Source organism: Pseudochaenichthys georgianus, chromosome 14 (assembly GCF_902827115.2).
Source record: "Pseudochaenichthys georgianus chromosome 14, fPseGeo1.2, whole genome shotgun sequence".
Taxonomy (NCBI): Eukaryota; Metazoa; Chordata; class Actinopteri; order Perciformes; family Channichthyidae; genus Pseudochaenichthys; species Pseudochaenichthys georgianus.
Genome location: NC_047516.1, coordinates 10377284 through 10390378, shown reverse-complemented (window position 1 = coordinate 10390378; position 13095 = coordinate 10377284).

Here is a 13095-nt window from a genome sequence, read left to right as displayed (position 1 = left end):
GGAACATATACATTTAGCATAAATTGAAGTGTATTTGATCTGCACGAGGTTATCAAATCTACATAACATTTATTTTATATCTAAAAAATAAAGTAAATAAAAAGCAGGTACTAAAGCCCTAATATATATAAACGATAAGAATACAACTTTCTAAATTACAGCTTTCCCCCTGATTTTACTAGTGGGAAAACACTATACTAATGGTTGTATTCCAGTGTCCCTGTGAGAGTGGAAGTGACCCAGCATGCAGAATACCAGGAAACAAAGCAACTAAAAGGAATCATTAATTTCATTATTTCTTGTTCTGTCGTTATAAAAATGTCCTCTGTGAAAAGGCTTAGAGCTGTATCAGGGTGGCTTAAAGTAATAATAAGTAACTTTACCACAAGGAGGCAGTACACACACACACAAATATCTGATCTGAAAAACCTGTACTGTATTTCATGGTCACATTTTCTACTGTGTCTTTCAACCCAGTAAAAGATGGTGGTTTGTTAACCTTGCACTGTGTAAGAGACTACAAAGCGAGTGTGTATGTGTGTGTATCTAACTCTACATCGACATTTTTACCTGAACAAATAAGAATGTAATTTTGCATTTGGTTTTCCGCTCTATTCCCTCTCTGTGTGTGACATCCACACATCAGCATAATAAAGGGGATTTGAGCTGAAAAACCCTCAACACTTTTATGCTTTTTTTAAAGGTGTGTGATGGTAGCCATATGTGCCAAGATAAGCCAGAATCCCTCAGTAACACCAAAGGGAGAACAAATGAGCCAGTGTGTGAATCTTTAATGTCACACAACACTACTGGGATGGATTTTAAGGACAGCAAAACAGTAAACAAGTTCATTTCGGAATCTCTGCCTTTAAAGTTTGTAAACGGAGTGACGAGACAGATGGAAGCAGAGAGAGAGAGACAGAGACAGAGCCAGTTTGACTAGCCCAGGGGTCGGAACCCGCGGCCCACGGGCCGCATGCGGCCCTTTAAGCCCTCTGCTCTGGCTCCCTTGAGCTTAGACAAAAATAAGAAGGAAATAAAATAAAAGTATTTGTAGGACTATTTATATTTTGTTGCATGGTTGAAAATGTTTCGTATGTTGTATTTTGAGGTGATACTGTGACACATAAATAAAAAACAAAACGGTTTTAATTAGGTCAACTAAAATATGCGTCACATCCTGCTCCGGTCCCGCGCGAGCGCCTTTTCTTGGAGGCGAATAACCTGACCCCCGGCTCGATGAGCGAACTATGGATAAATCAAAGAAAAGTACCGGAGGAACACAGGATTTAATTCTGCGTGGACATAGTTGTATGCTTTCACAGCAAACGATGCTGGTTTACCGGTATGTTTGATATGTAGAGAGAAGTTGTCAACGGTGGTGCAGCCTTTACGAGGGAGAGGAAGACAGCTGACGATCGTCAGTCATAATTCAATGGGGTATGTCATTTATTTCAGAAAACACTTTTTGTTATATTCCATGGAATGCTCTTAACGTCCCGATAGCAATGAATATATGAAATGCTTTGACAATAAATACATACAAAAATTAATCTCTGGAAGCCGTAGCGCTGTAAAAAGCATGACCAATCATCTGAGCCGGCTCGGCTAAAGTAACTGGATGGCTTACCTGCCTGTCAGCCTGCCATCTGGGCACAAACTTATATCGTGCCCTCATTGGTCATGTGTGCGTTCGTGTGTGTTGGAGGAGGGACTCTGTAAGAAAGTCTGAAGGAAGAGGCCTATTTTTTCCGGTTGTGTACTTTCAAATTCTAGCGCACTCGAGCTGGTTTCTCCATTCTTACCTTTAACTCTTTTTAGGGTGCAGATATATGTTTTATTTATTTCAAAGTGGGCCCATTTAATAATATTTTTTCCCCCTTCAAATGTGCAGAGGACTCCCCAAGTGCTGTGTTTAATTTATTTTAAAGTAGGCCTGTGTATTATTTTTAATTCTCCTTATAAAAGTTATTTGTTTCTTATTAGAGGTTAACAGTTTTATATCATGTAATAAATAGCCTAATAAATGCAAACAATTTATTTATAAAGAATTTATTTTGTCTGATATAACTGATGTAAAACTTTGAAATATGTTTTGCGGCTCCAGACAAAACATTTTTTGGGAAAAAGGAGCGAAATGGCTCTTTTGGTCAAAAAGGTTGCAGACCCCTGGACTAGCCTATTGTCTATTATCCTCTGTGACAGGCCGTACTATAAACCGCAGCGTGACAGAATTCAACAAGTTCAAAGTTACTTTATTATCATTACATTTTGTTAACATTAGTCTTTATACTGGTTCTTAAAAGTATTTTCCACAAACAATGTTATCTCCCAGAAGAAGAACATTTTTTCAAAGGCTTGATAATCTTATTTTGAAATTAAATTATTTAAAAGGGAATAAAGCAAGGGAATATTTCAAAAGGATCCAATATATGATTCCTACAGAGCCTGCTTTTGCAATAATATTTGGCAGAAAATTAAATACAAATATAAGTGTATTATTCATTTTAAAAACAAAACAAACCCTTCATTCTTTTGCAGCTTGGAAAATGATGATGTTGTGTAAAAACTGCACTGAACAATTAGACTTATTTATTTTATTATCTTGGTATGAAGACATGAACTGAAATCGATTGTGCACATTATTTTGAAATGGCATCTCTATTTTCTGTAGGTTTAATATGAATGTGGGTGAAAGATTTGACCTTTTCTGTGTCAAAACATGCTTTTTTTCAAGTCACTAACTCCATTTATCTACCCTGTTTCAGATTGAAGAGCAAGAGGTGATGTCTGCTTGGTGCGTGTCATCAGCAGATAAGATAATCACGCTGTGTTGATATTTGTACAAAGTTATGCCGGGCGAATCTATCTGAGAGACAGCAGCAAATGAAATCTACCAGCTGGAAAATCTCACAACTACTTTTGATCAGTGAAGGGTGAAAGTCTTGACAATAGTTTTTTGGTAGCTTTTAAAAAAGGTTTTCTTTAACTTTCATAAAACATTTCTCAAGGGATCAACATTCTTTAGAGGTTTAGGGCATCTTAATGTATAATCTCTCTCAAAATGTGCGGAAATAGGCTGTAATGAAATCAGAAAAGCTCGAACATTTTCTAAAATAAACCAAAATGACACTCTTCATCCATATGACAGAAATTCAGAATTATTAATTGTGTCGTAGTTGATGGCCTTTAAAATAAAAAGACAGAAAACAACACATTTTCGTTTTGTGCTTCAATTATTATTATGTTCTTCTTGTCTAATGTGGAGGAGATAGTTAAATAAAGATGAATCCCGAAAATCATTCCAAATGACTGGGTGCTACACCTCAGCCTTTGATTGGACATAGTAGCAAAGATATCTTGCTTCATTATGACATTAACGCTCACAATTTATAACTATAGTTACAGCTTTATGGTCTGAATGTTTTTTCTCCAGCTAAAGACAGATCAATAACATATTCCCATGGAAACCAGGCAAACGCTGGCATTGCAATCAAACAACCTTGAAACCTTCAGATTTATGGCAATAATTCTCACAGCTGGAATACATTTTTGAACATCGCTTGTGTAAAACTATCAATCAAGGGCAATCCTGATGGATATTGCCCTTCCTGCCGTCTCTGTAATAATTTCTGTATTTTCAGCATATGCTGGATTAGATCTACTCGCTTTTTCAAAAACCCAATTCCAGCAGGTATACTTTTTACAGAGACGTCAATATATTGAGTTTCAATAAACCTGAAGGTAAGGCAGATAAATTAGTTGATCAAAGCACACGAGGTATGATCGGGTCATGTGGCCTGGCATATTAGCTTCCTCATCAGTGGGAGAGATCAACTGGAGGACTCACACTGACAAGTCCGGCTCCATTAAAGGTTTTGGTATTGGACGTCAACCCTCAGCAGATACTGTGTACGTGTCTGTTTTTTAAGATACTCTTGGGTACTAAAAAGGTAGCATTCAAAGTAATGGACATACAAAGTCAATTCAGCAACTGGAACCCAATAAAAATGTTCATTAATTGTTCTCACATATGGTGCTCTTACAAAATAATTTTTTTTTTTTTTTTAAAAGGAAGAAGTATAATAATTGCGTTAATGGGGACTCTGGGAAATTGTTTTATCAACCTGATAACTTTAATTTAAGGCCTTTCAGAAAAGAATAAAATAGAATATGTTCATCCTAAATAGCCATAGGATTATTTTGCCTGTGCAGTAAGAACATAACTTTCTCCTCATTATGATGAAGAATGTTGATTCCCTTAAAAATAATTTAAATGATAACCTTCTTGAGCATTGAAAATATTCTGGCTATTTAATTAAAATAGGATGGCTGTTGAATGGAAGGTTTGTTCAATATATCGAGTGCAAAAATCATAGTAGAGAGTTCCGGCCCATTTCCACATTATGTGCAGTTGATAAATGACATAGGGATAGGATAGGATGAAACTCCAACATTAAGTGGACACCACATCTCCTAACAAAGTGTGTCTTATACTGCACTTTTGACCAATTAGGTTTTTTCGGGGCATCACCACCTACTGTCAATCATGTACAGAACACTCCCCTCCAAAGTTGATTAAGCCCCGCCCCTCAGGCCTGTCACTTCCTTGTTTCCCTCCAAACACTGAAGGCAGAACAAGAAGAGCAAACGTGGATTTTTCACTACTGTATCTGATTGTTTTATTTACTTAGTTCTAGTTTTATGTTGTGAAGAAAAAGGGTGAAATTACATATTGTGGATGCATCACTATTATAAGTAAAAAAATAGGATTATCTGTTGATATAAATCCATAATATGTTTTTAATAATCTGTTGTATAGAAAATATCATCCACATTTCCATCCACCTCCAACTGTTTTGATCACTTTTGTGAAATGAACTCGTCTTTGGGTTTAGATTCAGTGTTTGAATGTGCACACATGGGATGTAAAGCCATTTTCAGCTAAAGGCTTTCCACTATATACCTACCCTCTTGGAATGTCTCAATACCTTATAAATGGCAGGATGAAAAGTAGTAAATCCAGAGCAGAGTATTTTTTTTTGGTGGCACAGAGAGTGCAAACACAGCATGAGGTTAACAATGGGATTTTAGGCCACAGACCTTTTTGTAAAGGCAAAACAACAGAGGCTTTATGATTTTCTTTCTTGGATGAACTGGGATTCTTTCAAGCTTTCACACATTTGGAAGCATTTCAGGCTGCACTTCATGGAAAATACAAACTAGTGACTTTGTCGTTCTTCACCTTTGTGAACCAGAGGAGTGCCATGGGTTACTTTTCCAGCTTTCTTTATGTTTAATTTCCTGTGTGTGTGTGTGTGTGTGTGTGTGTGTGTGTGTGTGTGTGTGTGTGTGTGTGTGTGTGTGTGTGTGTGTGTGTGTGTGTGTGTGTGTGTGTGTGTGTGTGTGTGTGTGTGTGTGTGTGTGTGTGTGTGTGTGTGTGTGTGTGTGTGTGTGTGTGTGTGTGTGTGTGTGTGTGTGTGTGTGTGTGTGTGTGTGTGTGTGTGTGTGTGTGTGTGTGTGTGTGTGTGTGTGTGTGTGTTTCATGGCCCAGAGTCTCCCAGGAACTGCACATAATGTCAACAGTCCAGGCTTTATGTTTTCTCCATCCTGTTTTATCTCTCAGAGTTTTGTGTGTGGACAAGCTTAACCGCCCTCGTTCTTTATCTTCTGCTTGGCTGGCATTAATTAATTAATTTAGATTAGATGGAGGTATTTAATAAGAAAATGTATTGTGCTGCACATATAGCACAGTACTATGAGAGGGAAGAGAAAATGCTTCAATATAGTTTATATAATATCTGTGAATTTACCATGTTTTCTTTTGTCTTTATGCGTCCGTCCTTCAAGAGTCCCCTCTATTTATGACTTGTTGCTGCAAATGGAAAGGTTGTGCGTTGGCAGCCCCAAGTGGCAATTTGACAGAACTGTCTTTCTCAGTATATCTTTTCCTTACAGTGACATACACATTTTGAGTTCCTGCTAGAGACGTCGACATTTAGTTGTAAGAATCCCAAAGATAATCATGACACAACTTGATACAGAAAAGGGTGGACGTTTTTCTTTTGGTTTTCAGGTTTGCACATTTTGCTCTCATTTTTCTAGTTTCCAGAAACTGGTTTTAGGCAATAAAAAATCTCTGATGTTAACAGCAGACGTAAAACTTTAGTGATTAGTGAAACAAATAGAAAAACGGTATTTTTACCTAATTTGGATGCCTTTAACATCCCAACACATTTTCAGTAGGTGCCTATTTATCTTGCCTCTGGGCCTTCTAGTGTTTGAATCCGGACATGTTTATTTCACACACTGCTAGCAGGGTAGTGGCTAAAAAAGGCCGGTCTTTTCTGTATTATTATGATGAAATCAGATGAGTTGCAAGAACAATAAATGTTAAATAACTTCATAACAGATCTTGGAAGTGTACCAGGCCCGGTTCCAGAACAAAATGACTAAGGGTGCATCTGAGATTAGAGAGGGTGCAGTGGTAAAGTGCTATTTTTCTAAGTGGGGAGTGTACCTAACACCCTCTATGGGGGTCCTCACCTCCTCCTGGGGGGGTCCGGGGGGGATTTCTTTTTAAATATTGAAGTTAAAACCATCAATCTGGTGCACTTTGAGAGCAACATTAAGAGATCTATGGATCTATGTGCTCTTTGCTTGATTATGCCTTCCCAGTCCCTTATCACGTAGCCTTATAAGAGCATGCGCCAGTTGTTGTAGCCAGTTGTGGTGAAGGCATCTGACTTACTTGAACTGAAATGTCTACATGCATAGCAGAAGATGGCATCTTTTGTACATGAATATTCCAGCCAATCTCTGTTTTGAAACCATGAGCTGCAAAATGAGCGCCTTACCCCACTGTACAGGCGAGTTGGGTACTTTTTTAAATATACCTGGGCAGGCTCTGTTTTGCAGAGGTCCTCTGGCACTTGCGGGCCGCGGAGGGGTGGCGGTGTTTGGGGTAACAAAGCCGGCTGTGGCTGCTCCGCCTCTGTGGGCGAGGCGGGCAAAGCCGGCGAGTCGGGCAGGAGGACGTTAGTGTCCACGACAGTAACGTAATGTCCCCATGATCTGAACTGTTATTACCTGCAGTCGATGCAGTGTATGCTGGCGATAAGGGCTGGTTGTTTTAACCATTTTCTGATCCATCATTGACTGCTGTGTAAGCACTTTGCAGATGATGAATGTGCAGCGGCACAGGTCACGCGCACCTGACATAATAACGATACTTACCGTTTAAATTGATCAAATAAATGCAGCAGACAATGCTATTCAACCACAATTACAACTATATTCTTCTTCTTCTTCTTCTTCTTCTTCTTCTTCTTCTTCTTCTTCTTCTTCTTCTTCTTCTTCTTCTTCTTCTTCTTCTTCTTCTTCTTCTTCTTCTTCTTCTTCTTCTTCTTCTTCTTCTTCTTCTTCTTCTTCTTCTTCTTCTTCTTCTTCCTACTATTGTTAGTAATAGTAGGCAAAACGTAATATTTTTCACTTTTCATTTTTTTCATTTTTCAAATGAGGGTGCATAACGACTCAACTGAGGGTGCAATGCACCCTTATGCCCCCCCGTAGAACCGGGCCTGAAGTGTACCTGTCCCTTCCAGCAGCGGACTCACACCTGCATTTTAAAGCGTAGTTTGGTGTCTTTGGTGTCTATATACGCCGGGATCCGGAGTCATGGGCCCTTTCTCATTTCATCAAATCCCCCTCCTCGACTCCTCTCCGGAGGAGCTATAACTCCTTCGTGGATGCATTTCCGGAACAGAGATGCACGGCTGGACGTATCTCAGCCAATGACAGCCCTGCATGCATCCCCTGGATATTATTTTATTAACTGCTTTCATCGCGACGCGATGTTTCCAGTGAGAACAGCTGTGAGGTCCGTGCAGAAAGCAGAGCAGTGTGTATAATATATATCACTCAGTATAACAGGCCTACTCTTTTTATTTGCTTTAGTTTAGTAGATATCTACAAAGAGTCGATATTTTTCAAAAACCATTAGTGCTTCACATAATACAATACACAACGGCTGTAGCCTGTTTTAGAAACTGTATGTGCGTGTGTGTAGTGTAGGTGTGTGTGGTACAGTGTGTGCGTAGATGCAGCGGACAGACAGGTCTCAGTTGGTTTGGTGTCCTCTGCTTACTTTTAATACTTGTAAATACAACTTTTGGCCCGTAATTTATTTTCCTCATTGTAGCGACCAGAGAGGGGGGGGGGGGTATATCCAGTCTCTGATAGTGTTACGTTATTATGAGAGTGCTCTGTTTGATTCTGAAATTGTATTTATATAAATATATACATATATATATATATATATGTGTGTGTGTGTGTGTGTGTGTGTGTGTGTGTGTGTGTGTCCGCATCTGTAGCCTGTTATTGTCTCATTATACTGCACTGTGAATGAATCAAAGTAAATATATAAGTCATCATGAACACATCTGTCCATCAGACAGAGGGCTGCTGTGCCTTCTGTCATCATTGATGGACGTCTCTTTAAAATGACCGCTCAGAGGAGAGGAGTTCTCATTTCTCTAACCCGCCTGTTGCTTCCCCTCCCCTCTCCTCGGTTCCCCTCCTCAGTCCTCCGCTCGCATCTCCTGCGGGCGGCACTAGTATCGAGGATAGGAGTCGAGGAGGGGAATCGAGGAGGGGAGTTAGAGAAATGAGAAAGGGCCATGGATGATCCTGCTGTCCTGTGTCCTGGATCGCGAGCCCTGGATCTTGAGTCGTGGCTGTGGTCCTGGATCATAAGTCCTGGATGGATATCCTCGTGGATTCATCTTCCTATTATACACACATGCATTTCCAAACATTTGGACTACCTATGCTGCAAATGTATTATCTTTTCAATTTACACACGGCATCTATTGCACGTCTGTCCGTCCTGGGAGAGGGATCCCTCCTCTGTTGCTCTCCCTGAGGTTTCTCCCATTTTTCCCTTTAAACTGTGGGTTTTCTCCGGAAGTTTTTCCTTGTACGCAGTGGCGTAGCGGAGGCCCCCGCACCTCACCCGCGGTGCGGGGGAGCCCCGGAGCTTAGGGGGCCCCGCCCCCACTGTAGGCTATCCTCTTAGATTTCGTAACGCGGGAACAGGGCGCAGAGGGCGGGGCCCCCCCTCCCTGCTATGTTGCTACGTCATGTGTACGCTGCCTGTAGTAGTACAACAGTGTATCATTATAATTATTTGCTCACCTGCGATAGGGCTAGCCGGCTGATAACTAATGTTCATTGGCAGGCTGGGCAGCGTTCAAAACAAAGCGGGAAGTATTGCTCATATAAATAACGTTCGTTAGTTGCGTTGCCGGTAAACATAAAAAATGAAGCGCCACTACCCAAGCGGTGCTCAGAAAAGCAAAATGAGAGCGAAAGCCGAACAGGAGAGGGCAAAACTACCTAAAATAACGTCATTGTTCCGGCAGGCATCAAAGGTAGACGTAGACTCTAACGTTACTGCAGATAGACCGCTAGCAAACCCCACCGGCCCCCGGCCGTCAGCTCCGAGTCCAGGCAGACAGCCCAGCAGCCCCGTTACAGCCGAGCCAGCTAGTCGTGCCTCGCGCTTCGAGACAGGTTAGACATTAGAATAATAGAAAGTTTTATTCGCCATAACCAGTAAGAGTATGCTACAGGTTACATTGGAATTGGAATCTAATCCGTTCATTTTTGCAGGTCAGCAAGAAATCAGCTGTGCCCCCTCCGAGGCCAGTTCAGGCATAGCCAAGGCTGCCCAGCCAGCTAGCCGTGCCCCCACAGACCCCAGCAGCCCCGTTACAGCCGAGCCAGCTAGTCGTGCCTCACGCTTCGAGACAGGTTAGAATAATAGAAAGTTTTATTCGCCAATTGCCATAAACAGTATGAGTCAGTATGCTACAGGTTACATTGGAATTGGAATATAATCCGTTCCTTTTTGCAGGTCAGCAAGAAGTCAGCTGTGCCCCCTCCGAGGCCAGTTCAGACATAGCCAAGGTTGCCCAGCCAGCTAGCCGTGCCCCGACAGTGACAGCAGCTCTCACCCACCCCAGGGACACGTTGGCCAGTGACAACTCTGTGACTGAATACCCTACTGATAGGGGGAAATTCCCTGTAGATTTAGAAGACGATGATGTTAAACGGTACATTCTGAATAACGGGCCATGCAAGCCTGAAGGGCCATTCAAAAGGGATGGGAAGGGAAGGTGCTTTTCAAAAGAGTTCTATAACAAAACATCCAAAATTGGATGTAGAATTCCGCGCAGGTGGCTATGTTACTCGCCATCTATGGACCGGGTGTACTGTGAGCAGTGCTGGCTGTTCGGTGACAGACTGTCTGCCCATCACCTCCACCATGCGTGGAGAATAGGAATAAATTATTGGCAGGGTCTCTCTAAAAAGATTAAGGAACACGAATTCTCTCGCTCTCATTTGGCAGCATGTGTCGTGTATGATACGTGGAAAAATAATCTGACCATTGACGCGCAAATATCATCTGAGTTTAAGAGAGAGGTGGGGTTTTGGACCGACGTCCTAACCAGAATAACTGATGTTACACTAACACTGGCCTCTCGCAACTTTGCTTTCCGGGGTCACAGAGAGAAAATAGGTGATATAGATAATGGTAATTTCTTATCTACCATAGAACTTATGGCGCGTTATGATCCAGTTCTGCAAAGGCTTATTGAAAGCAAAAAGAAGGTGCACTACCTAAGTCCTCAAACTCAAAACGAAATAATTTCATTGCTATCGAAAAAAGTGCAGGACACAATCATTACAGACATACAGAATGCAGAATTCTATTCGTTATAATGGATACTACCCAGGACATTTCAAAAGTAGACCAACTGAGTCAAGTGTTCAGATATGTTACTATAGCAAATGATGAAAATGGAAACCCTACGGAGGTGAAAATAAACGAAAGTTTTTTGGGCTTCCATGCAGTCACAGACCAAACTGCTGCAGGTCTAGAGAGAGAAATTCTCAAATCGATGGAGAGAAAGGGGATACTACTTGGGAAGTGCCGCGGACAAGAATATGACGGGGCTAGCAATATGAGTGGCGTCTACTCCGGTGTACAAAAACGCATAAGGGATAAAGAGCCCAACGCAGTGTACATTCATTGTGCTGCGCACAATTTAAACCTTGTACTCAATGACGCATGCCAAAATGTACCTGAGATAAAAGACTTCTACGACACTGTTGAAAGGCTATATGTATTCTTTAGTGGAAGCATCAAACGATGGGAGCTTTTGGAAACACACCTCTCAGTGCCCAAGGCTGGCCAGCCTACACTGAAGAGACTATGCCCGACACGATGGGCATCAAGACAAGACGCCGTCCAATCATTGCGGTTCTGTTATGCTGACATTATGCAAGCGCTAACTAAGATAGACTTGATCTCCAAAAAATGCGAGGAACGTGCCGAGGCGACTGGCTTGAAAAAGGCCATGGAGAGCTTTGAGTTTGTTGTAATGACTGTAATACAGGGCAAGGTCCTTGAAACAGTCAACATTGTGTCCCAAGCTCTCCAGCGCAAAGACGTGGACCTCTTACAGGCGACAGCAATGCTTGGTAACGCAACCGATACACTTGCCCAACTCCGAGGAGAGTTTGATGGCTTAAAAGCGCACGCGCAAGACCTGGCATCCTCATGGGGTGTCCACAGTCTCTTCAAAGACAGACGCGCAAGGCGCACAAAGAGGCACTTTTCAGAGCTTTGCGAGGACCAGCGGCTCCAAGACCCAGGGGAGCATTTTAGAGTGGCGGTATTTTACGCAAATATCGATATTGTCGTTGCCCAACTCAAAAATCGATTTGTTGGAATGAGCGAAGTTGCACAGCGATTTTCTTTTCTGCTTCCCCGCAAACTTTTGCGCGTCTGCAAGTGCTTTATCAGGCCAGTATAAAGACGACCTGTCAGCCGAGTTTCCTTTCCAGATCCTGTCCCTCCGTAATGCTCTTAGGCCTACTATAAAGAAAATTGAACGTGGAACAATCAAAGACCTGGCACAAACCCTGCTCATTGAAAATCAGTCCATTTTACCAAGTATCCCCGATGTTGCCACAGCACTGAAATTGTTTTTAACTATACCCGTGACTGTTGCCAGTGCTGAGAGATCTTTCTCAAAACTTAAATTAATAAAGACATATTTGAGGAGCACAATGTCGCAAGAGAGACTGTCTGGGTTAGCAGTCCTTAGTATTGAGAGCCGACGCGCGCGCAGTATAGATTTAAAGACTGTTATACAGGACTTTGCGCAGAAGAATGCCAGGAGACGCACTCGTATAAAATAATAGGCCTAAGCAGCTCCTGATTGCATCCTCTATGTAGCCATATAGGATGTGTTTTATTTGTTTGTTTTTTGTAGGCTACTTTTCTTTTATACAGAATGTTATATATATGTGAACCGTTCCGTTGTGTGAACTCCAATGATGATAGGCTATAACGTTCTACAATATACCTTCATGTTACAAAAAATACACAGCCACTTGTTTGTATTTGTCAATGATGTTTAAATCAGATGTATATTATTATACAGTTCCTCCTGACCTTACTGTTTAAATCAGATGTATATTATACAGAAAGTTCCTACTGACCTATAGGCCTATACTGTTTACAAAAGATGCCTGAAAAAATAAACATTTAAAAAAGTGGCCACGATGTCTATCCCATGTCACTCTATTATTGATTTATGGGAGGGGGCGGGGCCCCATGGTCCGACCTGCAGGGGAGCCCCGAAATATTGCGCAACGCCACTGCTTGTACGATGTGAGGGTCTAAGGACAGAGGGTGTCGTATTGTCATACTGATATTCTGTACAAACTGTGAAGTCTACTGAGACAAATGTAACATTTGTGATATTGGGCTATATTAGGGGTGTAACGGTTTACAAACATTTCGGTTCGGTACGTACCTAGGTTTTTAGGTCACGGTTCGGTTCGGTACGTTTTCGGTACAGCAGAAAAAATTATCACAAAACAGAACATATTTTCTTTTAATTATTATTAAACTGTGAATAATGTATTCACTCAAATAAATATAAAAAAATAATAAAATAAACATTAAGGTGCAGCATTTCGATTAACTGAAATAATCTGTATTTGAACTTTACTGTACTA